The 22,855-nt window shown below is 34.9% G+C and overlaps 2 long non-coding RNA genes across 2 annotated transcripts in view; both read right to left on the bottom strand.

Moving 5' to 3' along the window:
- Window positions 1-22,855, bottom strand: part of LOC141565904 (uncharacterized) — a 145,412-nt gene that overhangs the window by 105,719 nt on the left and 16,838 nt on the right. The window lies entirely within an intron of this gene.
- Window positions 1,156-22,104, bottom strand: LOC141541144 (uncharacterized). Its single transcript, XR_012481669.1, has 3 exons — window positions 21,927-22,104; window positions 19,754-19,898; window positions 1,156-1,385 (listed from the first exon to the last, which is right to left on the bottom strand). It is a non-coding gene; the product is annotated as an uncharacterized LOC141541144 (long non-coding RNA).

Below are 22,855 nucleotides of genomic sequence, written 5' to 3'. Positions count from 1 at the left end.
AATGTTGTAAAAAAAATTACCTATACATATGTACTGCCAAAAAATGTTATAATTATAAAATTAATTTTTAAAATATAAATAAAGAACTGATACAAAAAAATTTGCACATTTCCCTCCTTTATGATTTTCTTGGGATACAGATCCAGTAATGACACTACTGGGTTAAAGGATATACACAGTTTTATAGCCCTTTAGGTATAGCTCCAGATTGCTCTTCAGAATGGTAGGATCATTTCACCGACAGTGCATTAGTGTCCCAGTTTTCCCACATCCCCTCCAACATTTATCATTATTTTTCCTATCATCTTAGCCAATCTCAGAGGTATGATGTGATGCCTCAAATGTTTTAATTTTCATTTTCCTAATCAATAGTGATTTAGAATATTTTTTCATGTAACTATAGATGACTTTAATTTAGTCATCTGAAAATTGTCTTTTCATATCCTTTGACCATTTATCAATTGGGGTTCCAATCAATAAAACCATTTGCCTAAGAACAAGTATAGAGCAACTTTTATGGATACATTAGATATTATATTCTCCTTTTCTGGATAATTAACAAGTGGTATTTCTATAAGCTTAAGAAAGTTAGCATATAAATGCATATTTCTTCATTACTCCTTCATTCAGTACCATTCATTATTCTATACTTCACTACTCCAAATGTCAAATTATAACATCATAAAACCACATATTATGGGGGTCACAATGAATTAGATTTATCATGCTGGGTTCCAGAGTCTAAAACTTATGTAAACTGGTAGAAATTACAGAGAGACATGTAGGCTCCATGTTGAGAAAATTTCTCTAATGATTAGGGTTATCCAAAAGTGAAATGAACTACCTTTATAGCTAGATTTCCTCTCATTAGAAGCCCTCGAGCAAAAGCTAGACTTCTATTGGTGAGAAATGATGTTGAGAATATTCCTAATCAGGAATTAGATGAAACAGATGTCCCCCACAATTCTCACTCTGAGGTTCTGTGATTCTGTGAAGCACAAAGGAAATGCGAAATAAGCTTGGTTCTCTGGGAATACAAAAAGTATAGTGGTTTCTGTATCACAATTTGGGATCCTGTCTCTCAAAAAAGCACCCTATCACTGGACAAGTATTTGCTTAGCCAAGTTTACTTAAAATCAAAACCAACAGACAATGTTCAGTGAGAAATTGTTTATATTAACACTAGGAAGTCATGGTGGCTTTTTACACCCTGCTCTTTCATCTAAAGCAAGATTCTTCTGGATTCACTTCATTTCTTAAAACATAGAGATTTTTGCCATTTAAACATTTGCATAGCGTAGGTTTACTGTCAGGAACATATATCTGCAGATTCTGGGGGAGGCATGAGCTGTTTCCAACATTTCAGGGGATAGAGAGAAAACAATCTGAAGAAAGGAAAGGAGAAATGTTAAGAGGAGAGAATAATTAAGTCTCCTTTTTAAATTGGTAACTAAAAAAAAAAAAACTAAGAAAATACATCAATCATAAAACATTCACTCTTTATTGTCATCAAAAGTACTGAAGTTCACAGGGTATGAGTGTGCCTCTGTGTGTGTGTGTGTGTGTGTGTGTGTGTGTGTGTGTGTGTGCTTCCTTGGCTGGTTTTCTGCATGACATATGTCATAAGATGGGAGGGTTGCTATGGTAATCTCTTTATTGAAATATTTAAAGTAATGAATTACATACAAACCTATGCAAAATTGGTCATCAATTTGTGTACTTTGTTTGCTATGTGTTATTTCAGACAATGCAGGCATGAACAGAAGGGGTGGAAGGGTTTCTTTTTTATGCTTTTGAAATTTTATTGTGGAAATTAAGACCCTCTGCTAAAGATCAACCTTTCCATTCATTTGTACCTCATAAACTCCCTCAGCATCTGAATTAGGCATAAATCCCATGATCCTACATTTAATTTCACATTTTTCTGGATTTCTAAATCAAAACATGCCAATAATTTTCATAGGATCAAGAAGAGCTTGAACTATTCATAGAAGCTAATTTGATACCAGAAGTTGTAGTGAACTTGGTTATTCATGAGAATTCATAATGGGAAGTGAGATGCAGAGATAAATTGTATACTTGAAACCCATAAGATGATCTGATAGCAACTAATTAATTACAATTAGTAATTAACTAATTACAACTAGTATCCTCCATGGTCCCCAACTCTTCTTCTCTCTTCTCCCTTTCCTTGGCTTCAAAACACAGATGCACAGATATAGAAGCACATCCACATTCTCCAGTTAAAACAAACAAACAAACAAACAAAAAACAAATTGATTTCTCCCTCTTTTAGAATAAAGGATCTCAAAAGATGTCACTCAATTAAACTCTAATTCAATTCAACATGTATTTGTTGAGCACCCATTAAGATTAATACCATTTGATTGAAATGAAGGTGGCCTAGTTATACCTGATATAAACTCTATTATAAAGCAGTGGTCACCAAAACCATTTGGTATTGGCTAAGACATAGACTAGTTGATCAGTGAAATAAGTTAGATTCACAGGACAAAATAGTCAGTAACTATAGCAATCTAATGTTTGCCAAACCCAAAGACCTGAGCCTTTGGGATAAGAATTCATTATTTAACAAAAACTCCTGGGAAAATTGGAAACTAGAAAGGCAAAAACTAGACATTGACCCACATTTAACATCATACACCAAGATAAGATCAAATTGGGTTTATGATTTAGGCATAAAGAATGAAATTATAAATAAATTGGAAGAACATAGGGTAGTTTATCTCTCAGATTTGTGGAAGAGGAAGGAATTTATAACCAAAGAAGAACTATTGATCACAAAATAAAAAAATTTCGATTATATTAAGTTAAAAAGTTTTTTAGTACTGAACCAGCTACACCCAGCAAAAGAACTCTAGGAGATGATTATGAACCACTAAATAGAATTTCTAGTCCCTCTAATTTTGTCTGCCTGCATTTTGGATTTCCTTCACAGGCTAATTGTACACTATTTCAAAGTCCGATTTTTTTTTTTTGTACAGCAAAACAACTGTTTGGTCATGTATACATAGTATTTAATTATACTCTAGCATATTTGACATATATTGGTCAATCTGCCATCTGGGGGGGGAAGGAGGGGAAAAAATTGGAACAAGGAGTTTGGCAATTGTCAATGTTGTAAAATTACCCATGCATATATCTGGTAAATAAAAATGATTAATAAAAAAAGCTTTGTAGAAATAAAATTAATGTAGACAGAATTAGAAGGGAAGCAATAAACTAGGAAAACATTTTTACAGCTAAAGGTTCTGATAAAGGCCTCATTTCCAACATATATAGAGAATTGACTCTAATTTGTAAGAAATCAAGCCATTCTCCAATTGATAAATGGTCAAAGGATATGAACAGACAATTTTCAGATGATGAAATTGAAACTATTTCCATTCATATGAAAGAGTGTTCCAACTCACTATTGATTAGAGAAATGCAAATTAAGACAACTCTGAGATACCACTACACACCTGTCAGATTGGCTAAGATGACAGGAAAAGATAATGATGAATGTTGGAGGGCACATGGGAAAACTGGGACACTGATACATTATTGGTGGAGTTGTGAATGGATCCAAACATTCTGGAGAAAGATTTGGAACTATGCTCAAAAAGTTATCCAACTGTGCATATCCTTTGACCCAGCAGTGTTACTACGGGGCTTATATCCCAAAGAGATATTAAAGAAGGGAAAAGGACCTGTATGTGCAAGAATGTTTGTGGCAGCCCTCTTTGTAGTGGCCAGAAACTGGAAACTGAAGGAATGCCCATCAATTGGATAATGGTTGGGTAAATTGTGGTATATAAATGTTATAGAATATTATTGTTGTATAAAAAATGACTAGCAGGATGAATACAGAGGGTCTTGGAGAGATATACATGAACTGATGCCAAGTGAAATGATCATTATACACTTCAGCAACAATACTACATGATGATCAATTCTGATGGACATGGCTCTCTTCAACAATGAGAGGATCCAAATCAGTTCCAATTTATCTATAATGAACAGAACCAGCTACACCCAGAGCAAGAATACTGGGAAATGAATATGGACCACAACATAACATTTCCACGCTTTCTGTTACTGTTTGCTTGCATTTTTTTCTTCTCAGGTTATTTTTACCTTCTTTCTAAATCCGATCTTTTCTGTGCAACAAGATAACTATAAATATGTATACATGTATTGTATTTAGCATATACTTTAACATATTTAGCATGTATAGGACTACCTGCCATCTAGAGGAGGGGGGTGGGGAAGAGGGGAAAAGTTGGAATAGAAGATTTTGCAAGGGTCAATGTTGAAAAATTACCCATGCATATGCTTTGTATATAAACAGCTATAATAAAAAATAAAATTTTTAAAAAGACTCAGTTCAAGCATGGAAAAAATATTTGATTGGACTTATTTATAGAAAGACTCAACAAAATTATAGTTTACTCTGAAAATCCAGAAATTATTATCTCCATTCTGGATTTACCTTCACTTATTCCTCTTTCTAACCAACCCAGCCCATGCTGATTCAGGAAAGTGACCAAGAAAGCATGCTTCTTGTTTCATATCACCTTTCTCCAGGTTTTACTACTCATGCCAGTCATTTTTGCCTTTCCTCCCATGAGCTTCACTTCATCTTGATTTATCAGCCTACCTAGATCCTGCTGTCTGTTTTTCTGGATCATCCTTTCCCTTTTCTTTATTTTTTAAATTTCTGACAAATTATGAATTTAATAAACTTGAAAAAATCAGCATACAAAGAATAGAAAAGAAGATTACATAAGAAACTGTGAAGTACATTTTATGTTATATTTAATGTCAAAATAACAAAACAACCGTTTATCTCTGTCCCCTTCTGAACTTCCTTCTGCTTTCTTCTTCTGTGTATTTTAAAGTGTTCTACTGATACTATATTTTTTTCTGTTAACTACTACAGATGCAACTCCATCTTCCCCAATTCACCTCTCCCAAATGGAAGCCCTCCATCATAACAAATAACATCAAGCAAAATGAGTCAATATGTATGTCATGCCTGAAAATATCTATCTTATCCTCACTCCTAGTCCATCACTTTTCTGTCAAGAGAGAGACCCATCCTCAGGTCCTTCATCCTCACCGCAATTACTAATTACTCCACCAATTTCTGTTTTCCTACCTCTTATCTGGTCTTATGTGCCTTTTTTCAAAATCTTTACCCACAGTTAACTAGTTCAGTTTTTATACTTTCATTTACCTTATTTTATTACCTTTTTCAAACTCCAGTCTTAGATTAGTCCCATCATTTATCTTTTCTACTCCTCAGTGAAGGAAGTCACATCACTCCACTGACTGAATCAACTACAAATCCCAATCTATCCCATATTTTCTAGAGATATCCTCTCTATACCATCAGTTTTCACAGTTCATCTAACAGATCCTTCCTTTATGCTTACACATATGCCCAGATCTTCATGTCTAAAAAAATAAGACAAAACCCCCAAAATAGATCTTTTGCTTGATCCTACTATTCTTTCAAGCTGATCACTTGTATCTCTCTTCTTTCACAAGCTCCCAGAAAAAAAATCTGGCCACAATCTTTGCTTTTACTTCGTCACTTCCCATTCACCTCTCAACTCCTTTGAATCCTTCTGATCTCATAACTCAAATGAAACTTTTTCCTTGAAAGTTTCCAGACAACTCTGACATTGATAACCTGTGTGACCTTCAACAAGTCACTTAACTTTTTGTGCCTCAGTTTATTCATTTGTAAAATGAAGGAATTGGAATAAATGATTCTAAGATATCTAGATTTAGATTTATGATCCTATCATCTTATCATCCTAAATACAGTGATTTTTCTCAGTTATCCTCCTTCTTGCAACATTTCACTGTCCTGATCATTCTGTCCTCCAAACCATCAGCCTCTCTTTGAATTTTCATGACATTGATCTCTCTTGGTTCTCCTTCCTGTCTAGAGATATGCTACTGGTCAGTCTTCATTCTGGATCACCTGGATCACTGGGATCTTTACTAGGTCCTCTTATCTTATAATAGCTAATTTTCAAATAGTGCTTTAAATTTTGTAAAAATCACACAACTGATATCCTGGGCAAAGAAAATATTTTAACTCATATCTTGTTGACTATAGGTCCCATAATCTATCCACTGTACCAGTTAGCTGCTTGTAGGCACTTTTCTTCCGGCACCAACAGTCAAATAGGCATAGGAATCCTGGAAATGTTGAAAACTTCCAGATTACCAGTATTGCTTCCAGTTAGCCCTTAAAGTTATCATTCAAGCAAGCATCTTCTCTGTCCAGCCATTCTCATTAATAGCTAATCAACTTCCACACACAGGGCAGGTAAGCCAGCATAGATGAAACAGCAAGTACTCTGAGAGAGAGATAGGAAACAGTAGGTATCAGACAAATCAGACTACCACTACCACATTGACTGCCATGTCCTCGGGTCTGAATTGAAACATCTCAAAATGCTGAACCCAATAGATTTCAGCCTCATCCCCTCAGCCATCATATCAGGAAAGAATTGTCATGGCTTTTTGATTAACAAAACTCCTGAAAATGCTAGAGCGACAATTATTGAAAACCCAGGAAAAAAAAGTTTTTGTCACCAAATCCTTGGCATTGTCAAAGGTTTCAACATTTTAAAATTACTATCATTTTATCTGTGAGAACAATATTAAAGAAGTATTAACATCTGTTTTTAAGCTATACTCTAAGAACCACAAAACTTTTTTGACAAAGTTTTCTGCATGTATTCACTCCTCCATTTGCATGTGGGTTTCTTGATAGCAGGAATTATGTCTCATTTTTCTATTTGTATCCCCAAAACTTGACACATAGTAAAACACTTAATAAATGTTTCAGTCTTTTCCACCTCAAAAAGAGCTATATTTCTGTACATATTTGTAGTTTTGATGAGGTTTAATTTCTCTCTTACTTTGATCTCCCTCTAAACTCTTTTCTCCTTTCCCTAATATTTCTCTCCTGAGTGAAATGTATAATCTAGTGTTAGTCATGAAAATGAACCCTAAAATCAGAAATAGTTTTAGAAAAAATTGTATTAGGTTATTTGGTAGAGAGAATCAGCAAAAGGTGTTTCTCCCTCCAGAGTCTTTGTGATGTCACAATATAGAGTTCAAACAACAGAATAAAGTCTTTTGCTTAATTGGCTTCATGTAGGGAGTAGGTAGTTTCCAGAGAAAAGTAATTTGAGATGTATATCAATGGTTAAAGTATGAACATTCAAATCTGGTGGAAACAAACTACAAGCTTTGGGTGGACCTAAAACAAGACCTGGTTGGAATATGTTCTGCAGCCATCCATTTTTCCTAAGGTTAGTCTGACCGCAAAAAAAGCATCTCCAAGGTTAGCCTGACCTTCACAGTAAGCTTTTGGATTAGAAAATATCTAGCCATATAAAACTAGGTTCAAAATGTTAATAAAGGATGAATAACAAAATATTTTCCTCACACCAACTATGTGTATCTTCTTACTTTTAACCAGTTCTGATGAGAACCAAGTCCAAGTGTCTGTTATTTCCCTCATTTCCTCCTCCATGTCTATAGAGGAATCTAAACCTGTGTACCTTAATTATCTGAGATAATTTTCCCTAATTTCTCTCCCTCCCACCATGCATTCCTGTCATCCTCTTCCTGCCATCCTCTTCCTCAGATTCTCCATTCTTCTCTTCACATCATCAGGATGTAATAGAACCACTCTCAAGTTTTGTCTAATTAAACTCTTCTATGACCCCTGATGATAATACAATTCAGAAGAAACACATGTATATTTTCCCATGTTTGAATGATTTAGTCTCTCCTCATTTAATCCTTTTTAAATTGTTCATTCCTGCTTACCTTTTTATGTTCTTTACTCTGTATTTAAAGTTTCTCTCTAATGATGATCTTTCCATCAGGAATGCTTGAAGTGCTGCATTTCATTAAAGATCCACGTTTTTCCCCTGTAGGATTATGCTCAGTCTTGCTGGGGAAGGTAATCTTGGTTATTAGCCCATGTTCTTTGCCTTCTGGTATATAATATTCCAAATTCTTTACTCCTTTATAGAGGTGGCCACTAAATTACATGATTCCTCTGGGGCACTTGAATGCTTTCTTTCTGATTGCTTTTGTTATTTTTGTTTTGACCTGGAAGTTCTGGATTTTGGTTAGGACATTACTGGGTGTTTTCATCTTGGAGTATCTTCCCCAAAGTGACAAAATTATAATATCTATTTTCAATTTGTCATTTAATTCTAAAAGACTTGGGGAGTTTTCTTGAAATATGATGTTTGGCTCTTTTTTTGTTACTGACACTCCATCCAATGATTCATAATTTTTTTTCCCTTGATCTATTTTCCAGATCTGTTGCCCTTGTTCTGAGATATAATATAATTTATTCTATTTTTGAGGCTTTTGATTTTAATATTTCTTGTTGCCTCATAAAATCATTGACTTCAGGCTGGTTCGTTCCAATTTTCAAGGAGTTTTTTGGTGGACAAGGTTTTGTACATCAAGTGCTAAACTATAATTCCCTTTCGAATACTTTCTTCCATACCTCTCTCATTTTGTTTCTAATTTCTTTCTTTTTTATTACTTTAATACTTATAACTTTTTTTGGACACTACATAGGTAATTTTTTACAACATGATCCCTTGTACGCCCTTCTGTTTCGAATTTTTCCCCTCCTTCCCTCTACCCCCTCTCCTAGATGGCAGGCATTCCCATACATATGAAATATGTTATAGTTTATCCCAGGTACAATATATATGAGCAGAATCGAATTTTGTTGTTGTTGTTATTGTTGCAAAGGAAGAATTATATTCGGAAGGTAAAAATAATCTGGGGAGAAAAACAAAAAATGCTAACAGTTTACACTCATTTCCCAGTGTTCCTTATCCCAGTGTAGCTGATTCTGTCCATCATTGATCAATTGGAATTGGATTAGCTCTTCTCTATGTCGAAGATATCCACTTCCATCAGAGTACATCTTCATACAGTATCATATAGTGATCTCCTAGTTCTGCTCGTTTAACTCAGCATCAGTTGATGTAAGTCTCTCCAAGCCTCTCTGTATTCATCCTGTTGGTCATTTCTTACAGAAAAATAATATTCCATAACATTCATATACCATAATTTACCCAACCATTCTCTAATTGATGGGCATCCATTCATTTTCCAGTTTCTAGCCAATACAAAAAGAGCTGCCACAAACATTTTGGCACATACAGGTCCCTTTTCCCTCTTTAGTATTTCCCTGGGATATAAGCCCAGTAGTAGCGCTGCTGGATCAAAGGGTACACACAGTTTGATAAATTTTGGGGCATAATTCCAGATTGCTCTCCAGAATGGTTGTATTGTTTCACAACTCCACCAACAATGCATCAGTGTCCCAGTTTTTCCACATCCCCTCCAACATTCATCATTATTTGTTCCTGTCATCTTAGCCAAACTGACAGGTGTGTAGTGGTATCTCAGAGTTGTCTTAATTTGCATTTCTCTGATCAATAGTGATTTGGAACACTCTTTCATATGAGTGGAAATAGTTTCAATTTCATCATCTGAAAATTGTCTATTCATATCCTTTGACCATTTATCAATTGGAGAACAGCTTGATTTCTTATAAATTAAAGTCAATTCTCTGTATGTTTTAGAGATGAGGCCTTTATCAGAATCTTTAACTGTAAAAATGTTTTCCCAATTTGATACTTCCCTTCTAATCTTGTTTGCATTAGTTTTGTTTGTACAAAAGCTTTTTAATTTGATGTAATCAAAATTTTCTATTTTGTGATCAATAATGATCTCTAGTTCTCCTTTGGTGACAAAGTCCTTCCTCCTTCACAAGTCTGAGAGGTAGACTATCCTATGTTCCTCTAATTTATTTATGATCTCATTCTTTATGCCTAAATCATGGACCCATTTTGATCTTATCTTAATATGTGGTGTTAAGTGTGGGTCCATGCCTAATTTCTGCCATATTAATTTCCAGTTTTCCCAGCAGTTTTTGTCAAATAATGAATTCTTATCCAAAAAGTTGGGATCTTTGGGTTTGTCAAACACTAGATTGCTATTTTTATTCACTATCTTGCCCTGTGAACCTAACCTATTCCACTGATTAACTAGTCTATTTCTTAGCCAATACCAAATAGTTTTGGTGACTGCTGCTTTATAATACAGTTCTAGATCAGGTACAGCTAGACCACCTTCATTTGATTTTTTTTTCATTACTTCTCTTGAAATTCTCGATCTTTTGTTCTTCCATAGGAATTTTGTTGTTATTTTTTTCTAGGTCATTAACATAGTTTCTTGGGACTATGATTGATATATAAATAGATTAGTTTAGAGAGTATTATCATCTTGATTATATTCGCTCAGCCTATCCAAGAGCACTTAATGTCTTTCCAATTATTTAAATCTGACTTTATTTTTGTGGCAAGTGTTTTGTAATTTTGCTCATATAATTCCTGACTTTCCTTTGGTAGATATGTTCCCAAATATTTTATACTATCGACAGTTATTTTGAATGAAATTTCTCTTTGTATCTCTTGCTGTTGGATTGTGTTGGTAATGTATAAAAATGCTGAGGATTTATGTGGATTTTGTATCCTGCAACTTTGCTAAAGTTCTGAATTATTTCTAATAGCTTTTTAGCAGAGTCCTTGGGGTTCTCTAAGTATGCCATCATGTCATCTGCAAAGAGTGATAGTTTGATTTCCTCATTACCTACTCTAATTCCTTGAATCTCTTTCTAGGCTCTTATTGCTGATGCTAACATTTCTAGTACTATGTTGAATAGTAATGGTGATAGTGGGCAACCTTGTTTCACTCCTAATCTTACTGGGAAAGGTTCCAGTTTATCACCATTACATATGATGTTTACTGATGGTTTTAAATATATGTTCCTTATTATTTTAAGGAATAGTCCATTTATTCCTATACTCTCAAGTGTTTTTAGTAGGAATGGATGTTGGATTTTATCAAATGCTTTTTTTGCATCTATTGAGATGATCCTACGATTTTTGTTAATTTGGTTATTGATATGGTCAATAATGCTAATAGTTTTCCTAATATTGAAATAGCCCTGCATTCCTGGTATAAATCCCACTTGGTCATAGTGTATTATCCTAGGGATGATTTTCTGTAGTCTTTTTGGTAATATTTTATTTAAGATTTTAGCATCAATATTCATTAGGCAGATTGGTCTATAATTTTTTTCTCTGTTTTCAGCCTACTTGGTTTAGGTATCAGTACCATGTCTGTGTCATAAAAGGAATTTGGTAGGACTCCTTCAATCCCTATTTTTTCAAATAGTTTATATAGCATTGGAGTTAGTTGTTCTTTAAATGTTTGGTAGAATTCACATGTAAATCCATGTGGTCCTGGGGATTTTTTCTTAGCGAGTTGGTTAGTAGCTTGTTCTATTTCTTTTTCTGAAATGGGACTATTTAGAATGTTTGCTTCTTCCTCTGTTAATCTGGGCAAGCTGTATTTTTGATGGTATTCTTCCATTTCATTTAAGTTATCGAATTTACTGGCATAAAGTTGAGCAAAGTAGCTCCTAACTATTGTTCTAATTTCCTCTTCATTAGTGGTAAGTTCTCCCTTTTCATTTTTAAGACTAACAATTTTCTTTTCGTCTTTCTTTTTAAAATCAGATTTACTAAGGCTTTGTTTATTTTGTTGTTTTTTTTTCATAGAAGCAACTCTTAGTTTTATTAATTAATTCAATAGTTTTTGTACTTTCCATTTTATTAGTCTCACCTTTTATTTTTAGAATTTCAAGTTTCGTGTTTGTTTGGGGGTTTTTTATTTGTTCCTTTTCTAGCATTTTTAGTTATAAGCCCAATTCATTGACCTTCTCTTTCTCTAGTTTATGCAAGTGGGCCTCTAGAGATATAAAACTTCTCCTTATTACTGCTTTGGCTGTATCCCACACATTTTAGTATGATGTCTCATTGTTGTCATTTTCTTGGATGATGTTATTAATTATGTCTATGATTTGCTGTTTTACCCAATCATTCTTTAGAATAAGATTAGTTAGTTTCCAATTATTTTTTGGTCTATTTTCCCCTGGCTTTTTATTAAATGTAATTTTCATTGAACTGTGGTCTGAAAAGGATGCATTTACTATTTCTACCTTACTGCATTTGATTTTGAGGTTTTTATGTCCTAGTATATGATCAATTTTTCTATAGATTCCATGAACTGCTGAGAAGAAAGTGTACTCCTGTCTGTCTCCATTTAACTTTCACCAAAGATCTATCATATCAAACTTTTCTAGTATTCTATTTACCTCTTTGACCTCTTTCTTATTTATTTTGTGGTTTGATTTATCTAATTCTGAGAGTGCAAGGTTGAGATCTCCCACTATTATAGTTTTACTATCTATTTCTTCTTGCAGCTCTCTTAATTTCTTTTTTAAGAATTTAGATGCTGCACCACTTGGTGTGTATATGTTTAATATTGATACTGCTTCATTATCTATGCTACCCTTTAGCAGGATATAATGCCCTTCCTTATCTCTTTTAATTAGATCAATTTTTTTTTTTTTGGTTGATCTGAGATGAGGATGGCTACCCCTGCTTTTTTGGCTTCACCTGAAGCATAGTAAATTCTGCTCCACCCTTTTACTTTTATTCTGAATGTATCACCCTGTTTCAGGTGTGTTTCCTATAAACAACATATAGTAGGATTCTGGCTTTTAATCCAGTCTGCTAACTGCTTCCTCTTTATGAGGGAGTTTACCCCATTCACATTTATGGTTAGAAGGACTAATTCTATATTGCTTTCCATCCTATTAACCCCTGCTTATGCTTTTCTCCTTTCCTTCCCTCTTACCTCCTTACCCAGTATTAAAGTTGTTAACACCACTTGCTTTTCACAGCCCTCCCTTTTTATTATCCATCCCCCACCTTAAAGTTCCTCTTCCTATTTTACCCCTTTTTCTCACAATTTCTGTATTCCCTTCCCCTTAGCTTACTCCTTCCCTGTCACTTTTCAATGAAGTGGAAGAAGTATCATCATAAATTGAATATGTCTATTGATACACACTATGTTCATGCCCCTTCTATCTTTCTCTCAGATATAATAGGTTACCTTTGCTCTTCATTAGATGTAGTACCACCACTTTACACTTTTTTATGATATAATTTCCTTTCCACCTCTAATTTCTAGGACAAATTATACATGTGTTCTTTACATATCTTTATGGCAGAAATATTGTTCTCAAGATTTCTTTTTACCTTTTTAGAAATCTCTTGAATTCTGTATTTGAAGATCAAACATTTTGTGTAGATCTGGTTTTTTCATCAAGAATAGATGGAATTCATTTACTTCATTAAATGCCCATCTTCCCTGGAAAACGATGCTCATTTTTGCTGGGTAAGTTATTCTTGGCTGCATACCAAGTTCCTTAGCCTTTTGGAATATCATATTCCAGGCCCTTCGTTCTTTTAATGTGGATGCTGCTAGATCCTAAGTTATCCTTATTGTGGCTCCTCCATATCTGAATTGCTTTTTTCTAGCAGCTTCCAATATTTTTTCCTTCGTCTGATGGTTCTTGAACTTGGCCAGTATATTTTTGGCATTTTGATTTCAGGGTCCCTTTCAGTAGGTGATCAATGAATTTTTTAAATGTCTATTTTACCCTCTGTTTCCAAAACATCTGGGCAGTTTGCTTTGATAATTTCCTGGAAAATAGTGTCCAGGCTCTTTTTTTCCTCACATTTTTCAGGGAATCTGATTATTCTCAAATTGTCTCTCCTGGATCTATTTTCCAGGTCTGTTGTCTTTCCAATAAGGTACTTGACATTCTTTTCAATTGTTTCATTTTTCTGGTTTTGCTTGATTACTTCTGGGTTTCTCCTTGAGTCATTCATTTCTACTTGTTCAAGTCTAATTTTCAATGATGTATTTTCTTCACTCACTTTTTTTATATCTTTTTATAATTGTCCAATTGTGTTTTTAAGTGAGTTTTCTTCTTCTATGAAATTTTTTTCCATTTCATCTATTTTATTTTTTGGAGAGCTGTTTTCTTTTTCCAGCTAACTAATGCTGTTTTCCTTGGAGTTGTTGTTTACCTTTTCTAATTCACTAATTTTGTGTTTCAGCAATTTGATTTCTTTATCCACTCTGTCTTTAAGTGCGTGGGATGACTTCTCCAGACTCTCTTGCCAAGCTTCCCTTTCCTTTTCCCATTTCTCTTCTAGCTCTCTTGTGAGAGCCTTTTTGATTTCCTCTATGAGAGTCTTATGTATTGAGGAGCAGATCATATCCCCCTTAGGGCATTCCTCTGGAGATAATCTGCTTTTAGTCTCCTCAGTATTTGAAGTCTGCTCTCTCTATATACAGAAGCTGTCAATGGTTAGAGCCCTTTTGAATTTTTTGTTCATTTTGTCAGAGCGGGAATCAAAGAAAACAGATTGACAAGAGAAACAATTGGTCTATTTTTAGGGGGTAAGGATGCAGCTCGATAGTTACGGGGCTTTCTCTACATCTCTATAGACTGTGGGAGGCAGCAGTGAGGCACTAACAGGACAGCAATGGCTGAGCTGTGTCTGTGCTCTGAGGCTCTGAAAACGTGCTGAGTCACTCCTAGTGGGGGTGGGGGTAGCCGGGTCCCGAGAGATGCTAGTTTTCCAGGGGGTTTATTCTTCACCTCCGATGTTTACACGCTCTCCTATTGTTACTGGCTTACTGCAAAGATGGAATATCCACACTGTGGTAAAAGTCACTTGGCATAAATGGAAGAGATCACATCCCTCCCCACTCAGGTCTGAGCTGTGTGAGCTGCCTGCCTTGCTCTCACTGCCTGCCCTCAGTCTGTGCCCAGTCTGTTCGTCCCCTCCCCCAAGCAAACACAGACCTTGTCTGGCAAATTTCAAGGATATCTTCTGTTGGTGATTGTTTGTGGGTTTCTTTTCTGGTCAAGCATTAATTCCGTGGCTTGTCATGAAGTAAGTCCTGAGAGAAAACGCGGAGCTCAAGCAGCTGTCTGCCTCCACGCCGCCATCTTGGCCGGAAGCTAATTTCTTTCTCAAACACTTTGATTTCATTTATAAAAACATTTTAACTCTTTTTAAAAATTCTTGATTTTTCTTTTCCAGGAATTCAAGTTGAGTTTGTAGTCAACCTATGGTTTTCTCTGAGACATTGCTTGAAGGATGTTTTGGATTCATTACCTTCTTTTGCATTTGTGTCTTTAGTTTCTTGATTGAAGGAATATTCAATAATAGACATTGTAGTGGTATTCTTTTTCTGCTTGTTCATTCTTCATCCTACTTCTTAACTTTGAACATTGCTAGAGAGAAGATCTGGGCTGGTCCTGCTGCTGTTTTGTGGGTATTAATTCTAGTGTTATTTCAGGCACTCAACAAAAGGTTAGGGATTTATGAGCTTTCAGTGCTTTTAGTGTTCCCAAAGTAGTTTGATCCAAGACAAATTCTGTTTGCTGTCTCCTTGGGTCTGGGTTGTTTCTTCTTCTTTTTTTTTTAAATTGTGTTTTTCTTTCCTCCTTTTAAAATATTGAACTTAACAACTATAAATTAAAATGACCAATTTCATGTTACTTTCCTTCCTTCCTTTCTCTCTTTTCTTCCTTTCTTTCTCTCCTCTTTTCTTTCTTCCTCCCTCCCTCCCTCCCTCCCTTCCTTCCTTCCTTCCTTCCTTCCTTCCTTCCTTCCTTCCTTCCTTCCTTCCTCTCCTTTTTCCTTCCTTGATTCCTTCTTTCCTTGCCTTCCTTTTTTTCTTATTTAAAATCTTATTACATTCTTTATCCTCTGTTCTCTCTTCTCTTCAGAAAAATCTTATAAAAAGTGTGGAATAGTCCATGAAAACAAATGGGACATATCTCAAAATATGTGCTTCATTTTGCACTTTGAGTCTGCCATCTCTATATAACGAAGTGAGTTTCATGCTTCATTATTGGTCCTCTGGAGATATAGTTGCCCATTGTATTGATCAGTGTTGCCTTTCAATAAGTTTTTTTTCTTTACAATACAGATATATAAATTATTGTCCACGATCTGCTTGCTTTATTCTAAATCAATTCATATAGGCCTTCCCAAGTTTCTCTAAATTAATTTTTATATTTATCACATTTTAGAACTCAATGTTAATTCATCATATTGATGTATACCATAATGTGTTCAGCCAGATGGCTGGTCCTGATATGTCCAACTCTTAGTTTCCAATTATTTGCCCCCACAAAAAAAAGCTGCCATAAATGTTTCTAGACATGCATTATTTCCTTCTTTCTGTGAGTTATTTAGAATTTAAGTTCAACCACAATAACAATACTGTGAATATCTACAAATTTGTGACTTTGGGGATTAATTGCAAATTGCTTTCCAGAAAAGCAATTCCAGATCCTCCAATAGTATATTACTATGTCTGTGTTCCAGAAGTAGTTCTAGCAATTGTCATTTTCTTTTTTGTCACTTTTACCAATCTCATAGCATGTGTGAGAATTGAAACCTTAGAATTGTTTTAATTTGCCATTATCTAATTATTAGTCATTTAGAGCCCCTTTTCATATGGCTATTGCTAGCTTGTAGTAGTTCTGTGAAAACTGCCTTTTATATCATTTGACCACTTACTTTTAGAGAATGGGTTTCATTTTTATAAATTTGAACCAATTCTTTATATATATATATATATATATATATATATATATATATATATATATATGTATATATCTATCTATCTATCTATATATATGTATATATATATGTGTGTGTGTGTGTGTGTGTGTGTGTGTGTGTGTTACTTTTATTGGAGAAACTTTCTGTAAAAAATATTTTTCCAATGAATGGTTTCTTTCCTAGTTTTAATTATATTGGTTTTATTTGTTTAAAAACACAATTTTGCCTAATCAAAAAGTGTCCATTTTATCTTCTTTGGTCCTTTATCTTTTATTTGGTCATAAATTGTTCCCTACATATATTTGCAAAAGGTATTTATTTTTCTTGCTCCTCCAAGTCTTTTTTATCCAAGTCACATTTACTATTTGGAGCTTATCTTGGCATATGGTGTAAGGTACTGATATATACCTTTCTCCAGACTGTTTTCCAGATTTCCCAGCAGTTTTGGTGAAATAATGAGTCTTTACCCCAGGAATTGCTTGCTTTCCAAGGTTTTCAAATAACCTAATGTCCTTCCTATGAAACACCTCACCTGGACAGTTATTGGTTAAAAAAAAATACTCTTATCTCATAAGGATTATTCACTTCTAGACACAAAAGCTGACTGTGTGACTGAAATGTACAATTGTATTCTGGCTTAGGGATTTATTTCAAATTGGGCAATAATGGAATAGAATCCAAATAAGGTTCAAATTCCAAATCTTAATATCATGACTAAAATCATATGAATGTGAAGGTATTTGTGGATGCTATCTAAACTTCTAGGGCCATCTGTAAAATAAACTACAAGACTAAGAGGTATGTGGTAGAATTAAAATGATCTTGACTCTACAGTGAGAGGACCTGGGTTCAGATTCTATCTCTGATATTTTCTCTCTGTGTCAGTGTTAGGCAAACTCCTCAAGCCTATAAAATGAGGGAGCTGGATCTTTAAGGATCCTTTTAGCTCCAAATCTATAATTCTTTGATCTCTTGGATCTCTTCCAGATCTCCTATTCTATATCTAGAACCAGATTAAACCTATTCCCAAAAGATTAGAAATAAAAGTGTAAGCACCATCTAGGAGATTTTTTTAAAACAACCCACATTATTGGGAAGATTCTAATTCTCAAGATAGGAAAATAAAGGCCAAGTTTGAAGTCCTAGTCTCCTTGATAGTAGAAACTGTTTTGTTCTTTTCATTTGTATCCTTAGTGCCTAGCATCACAAACTAAGTACCTTATAAATGCTTGTAGAATGACTAGGATAATACAAGCTGGTCATAAAGTTGTATCAAGGTTGGATATACTTGCCTGGAAAATATTCGTAAATTACTTCTATTCTATAGGAAACACTTAATTTTGCTATTCACTTGCTAATATAATTTAATGCAAGTTACAAGCTCTTTTGAGTTTTAGGTTTCTTATTTGCAATGTAAGATTAAACTAGTTTAATATTTCTTTCACCTCTGATATTCTGAGTCAACTGGAAAGTTCAAGGTACAGTTGAGATCAATATTTCACATTCCTTACAAGCATTATATTTTGTGAAACCAGGATATATAGTGTTTAGTAGTAGAAGTAATTGCATAGCTAATATTTATTTACATTCAAACAGCATTTTATAGATGCAAAATACATTTTGTCTTCAGACATTGAAAGAGCCTTCATGAAGAGGGCATAAATATATATTTCATTTTATTCTCATGACAACTCTGGTAGGTATTTACTATTATTCTCATTTTAAAAATGAGAAAATGAAGTCAGACAGATTAAAACATCCTATTTCATTTCTTTAGTTTCTTATTTCCTGCCATTGTAAAAATAAAAGTTTTAACTTAGATGATCTCTAAAATCCTTTCCAGTTCTAAGTTGGTCATCAGATGATTTTAAGAGTGATATGACGAAAAATTCCTAACAACAAGAACTAATCAAAAATAGAATGTGTTGCTTCCAATGGCAGGAAAAGTTTCCTTCAAGGGACATCTTCAAGCAAAGGCTACACGTCCAGTAGTTGGGTAAATTGTTAAGGGGAGTCTTTGGTCTCTTGAGATTTTATAATATGCTGCTTCATTTGATCATGATAACCAACCTGTGAGACAGATGGTGCACATATTTTTCTCATTTTACTTATGAGGAAACTGAAGTTCAGAGAACCTTTTTGACTTGTTCAAAGTCATAGCTCCTAAGTGGCAGAGCAGGGACTAAGATTCTGATCTTAGTTTTCTAAGACTACTTAGGAATACTCTTTTCATGTTTTTATTTTTTTTCTGCTTGTGAACTTAATGGGTTAAGTAACTCTCTGGGTTTGGGAGTATTTTGTTTCTCTTCTTGAAGGAAGATAACACTTAAATTTTCAGTATGAATTAGTTTATTTATAAATGGTTTGGGGTTTTAGTAAGAAATACCTCTAAATGATAAGTATGACTATAATTCTTTAGTAATTTTTATTAAGTCATTTCCCTCATAAAATAAGCACTTTGCTCCCAAAGGGCTATTTTATTTGCATTAGCCAGTTACAAGTGCCAATAAGAATTTGGAGACTTCTGTCTTAAAAAACCTAAGAGAATACCTTACTATAACTAAACAGATAATTCCCCTAAAGCCATGATATTCTTCACTCAGAAACATCACAAGCCAATGAGTGTTCAAGAAAAGGTATTATCTAGGAATATGAATCATCATGGTTTTCCTGCCTACTCCAATATCTCTGAATAGATCTTTTTTTCCCCTTTTTTATAAGAAGTTAGCAGTCTATCATTCCCAATTAGCCCCAGAAAGCTCTAAATGACCTAATGGAAGCAAACAGCAATGCCTTTAGAGATTGAAGAATTTGAGTGTGAATGAATTACTTACATCCAAATTCTAAATGAAAAGAAATCTTTCCTTTTCTTTTGGTTGGCCACAATAAAATGAAAGTTGAGTAAGAGGAATCTCCAGGTGTGTACATGACTGCCTGGTGTGCACATGATTGCCTTTCCTGAGGAAAGTTATTGTTGTTCTGAAGTGAGTGAGACCTACATTTTCAGGCTTATTCCACTCTCTCCTCCTTCCACACTATTCCCCTACATGCCCTCAACATTGCAGCCAAGCTTGCCTGCATCCCCAAACTTGATGTTTCTATCTCACCTTATGTCTTGGAGAAATTTCCTCCCATTTATGGAACATACTCCTTTCTCACTTTCATCTCTGAGAATCCTTCATGCCCTTCAAGGCTCAGGGAGGTTGCCTCTTCTAGAAATTTTTCCTGGTCTCCCCCAGTTATCAGTGTTATCTGTCTCCAAAAAAAATTGTGTTATTTATATTAATATATTCTATATCTTTTCATTAGTAAGCTCTTTGAGAAAAGGAATCATTTTTCATAGTCTCTATGATCTAGTGGTAAAAGAGATCTTAGAAACTATTTAATCCAGACTTCATATTTTATAGCTAAGGAAGCAAAGGCCCAGTTCTCTAATTGGGTTACCCAAAATCACATGAAAATAAGCATTAAAAGTGGTATTTGAATCCAAGTCCTCTATTTTTAAAGATACTTTTAAAAGAGTCCTGATGAGATTCCCTCATGTAGACTTTATAGAAACTGAGATCTTTATCACAATTCCAATATTTGATGTCCAAGCTAATTACTACTTCTCAGGATTCTAGGGTAGTCTTAAAAGTACTGGGATTTTCTCTAATGCCATTGGCTCCCCATTTTGGTGTTTTCTTCTCAATATTAACCACTAGTGATTAGGATCCCAGAATCATTTAACTAGCTAATAAATTAACTTTTATTAAGACTTATTTACTAAAAGCACATAGAATATAAGTTATCAAAGCATATCAATACCTGGGGGTGTGCTCTTTCCTGTGACATCCCATTCCCTAGGAAGAATGGGATTTATCTTAAAACAATTGCTAAAAAGCTTTCACCCCATAGAGTTCACTTACTAATGTGGCCTAGGTGATGGACAAATTACTATTAATTCCTCTTGTAGTCCTTTGAGCCACTGCTATATGGGTCTAGCACAATGCTCAAGACTTTGCTATTTAATAGATTTTACTGTCCACAAAATCCATAGGCTCCAGCTCCAAGAGTTTAGGTCTCCTGATTTTTCAAAACTCCCAAGACTGCATATATAACCTAGTCTCATTCTACTTTACCTAAGAGCAAGAAGAAACATATGGGAAGAGCAAGGTACAAAAGTCCCTACTCATAGTCTACATGTCAAACCAGATAGAAAGGCCCAAGGCCCACCTAGAGAAATGTCTTCTTCACTCAAATCAATCAGACAGGAAAAAGGCAGGGGAAGAGGGAGAAGAAAGAGGGAGGCTTTGTACCTTGAGAATATTTTTTGTATTTCTCAATTCCAGTTCAGAGGCCAAGCAAACAGATCCTATAAGGTAAGTGGCTAGGAAACACAGAATACCTTCACCTGCTCTGAATCAGGAAGGGAAGCCCTTCTATTTCTAGAAACAGACTCCCCAACTTCTTCCATATGGATTCACAGTAGACACTGTTTGTACTGGGTCTTGATACATATGATTCTGTGATCCTAGGAAAGCTTCCACAGTTTTCTTCATCTCTGTCTCAAAATTTCTACCTTCTTCTCTTTCTTTGTGTCTCTGAGGAAGAAATATCCCTTTTCCCTTGTGAAAGGGACTGGTCGTCTGCTCAATTATAATCCTTCTCTGGGAGATCTGTAAAATCTTTTCCTCTGTGTGCAGGTTTCTTGGGAACTCTGAATCTCCTCCAGCTCTTGTTCTTCCCCAAATCAGACTGGTCTCCTTTCAGCCTGTCTGGCGTCAAAACTCTATCCCAGAGCTGATTCTCTCAGACCCAATGCTGCCCTTCTTTTATCCTCCCAGAGAATAGGCATGTGAGAACTCAATGGGGCGTGGGGAAATACTTCCACCAATGAACTTGCTCCTCTTAGAATTCCTAAGGTGTAAACTCCCTTTAAAGGCCCGAACCAAAGGTCTGAGCCAGAGAACTGTCAAGTCAACCTGAGTTCTCACCTTGTCACTGTCCAGACAACCTGAGTTCTCACCTTATAATCCTAACACCCTTGTAGAGCTAATCTCATTTATCTGCCCTTCATCCAACCTCCCTCCAGCTCTTTTGGGATCTTGTTCCCTAATTTGTCTCATTTCTCTAATAATTTCAGCATCTCCCTCTCAACTGGCATTTCTTCCTCCGAACTGAGAAAAAAATCAGATGGCCCCCCATACAAAATGGAATTCTCTTGTCCATTAGCCCTTCAGCTAGCTATCGTGCTTCTTTCCTTCACCACTAAACTTCAGAGTATATCACCCACATTACCTCTACTTCCTCATCATCTACTTTCTTCTCATCCCTCAAGCTTCAGTCTCCACATTTCACTTTAGTAAAGTTGGACCATCATTGTTGTTTTGTGCCTTTCTATCTTCCTTTTCTTGTGCTCAGCTTTCTTTACCTCTTTGAAGCTCACAGCATTGTTGACCATTCTCTTCTTAGAACTCTCATTTCTCTTGGTTTATGAGGTACTTCCTGGTAACTTCCTGGTTCTCTTCCTGCATCTCTGTGTATTTTCTGTATATCATGCTAGCTCCTATCCTTTCTCCGCTCTCTCCATAAACAGGTCTCCTCCAAGGTTCTGTTCTCGGGCCTTTTCTTCTTTCTTTCTACCCTTTAAGAAACTGGAACTGAATTCATGACTCAGCACTTTTATTTATGGTGCTGCTTTGAGCAAGTTTCCCCTCAGTAAGCTGCAGTTTTCTAATGAGTAATAAATGTCACATGAAGAATGAGGGAATGTATAGTAACACTTGTTCTATCCATCTCACAATGTGGTTAAAAACTAATTAAGGAAATGTAAAGCATTATGTAAATAATTTGCTATATAACTTTTATAGTTATTCAGTCATTTCAGTCATGTTCAACTGTTTGTAGCCCCATTCAGGGTTTTCTTGGCAAGGATATAGGAGTGGCCATTTTCTTCTTTAGTTCATTTAAGAAATAAGGAAACTAAAAAAAATTAAAAAAAACAAACAAAAAAAATTAAGGAAACTGAGGCAGAGTTAAGTATCTTGTCCGGAGTCACACAACTAATGTTATCTACAGCCAGATTTAACTCAAGAAAAGGAGTTTTCCTGATACCAGCCCTGGAACTCCATTTATTGAGCTACTCAATTACCCTTTGTTATTTAACACTTTACTTATATAAATGTTATTATTGTTTTTACCTTGGTGATCTTATTTATACTCATGAT

Source organism: Sminthopsis crassicaudata, chromosome 4, assembly GCF_048593235.1.
Source record: "Sminthopsis crassicaudata isolate SCR6 chromosome 4, ASM4859323v1, whole genome shotgun sequence".
Classification (NCBI taxonomy): domain Eukaryota; kingdom Metazoa; phylum Chordata; class Mammalia; order Dasyuromorphia; family Dasyuridae; genus Sminthopsis; species Sminthopsis crassicaudata.
This window is presented reverse-complemented; position numbering and strand designations above follow the sequence as displayed.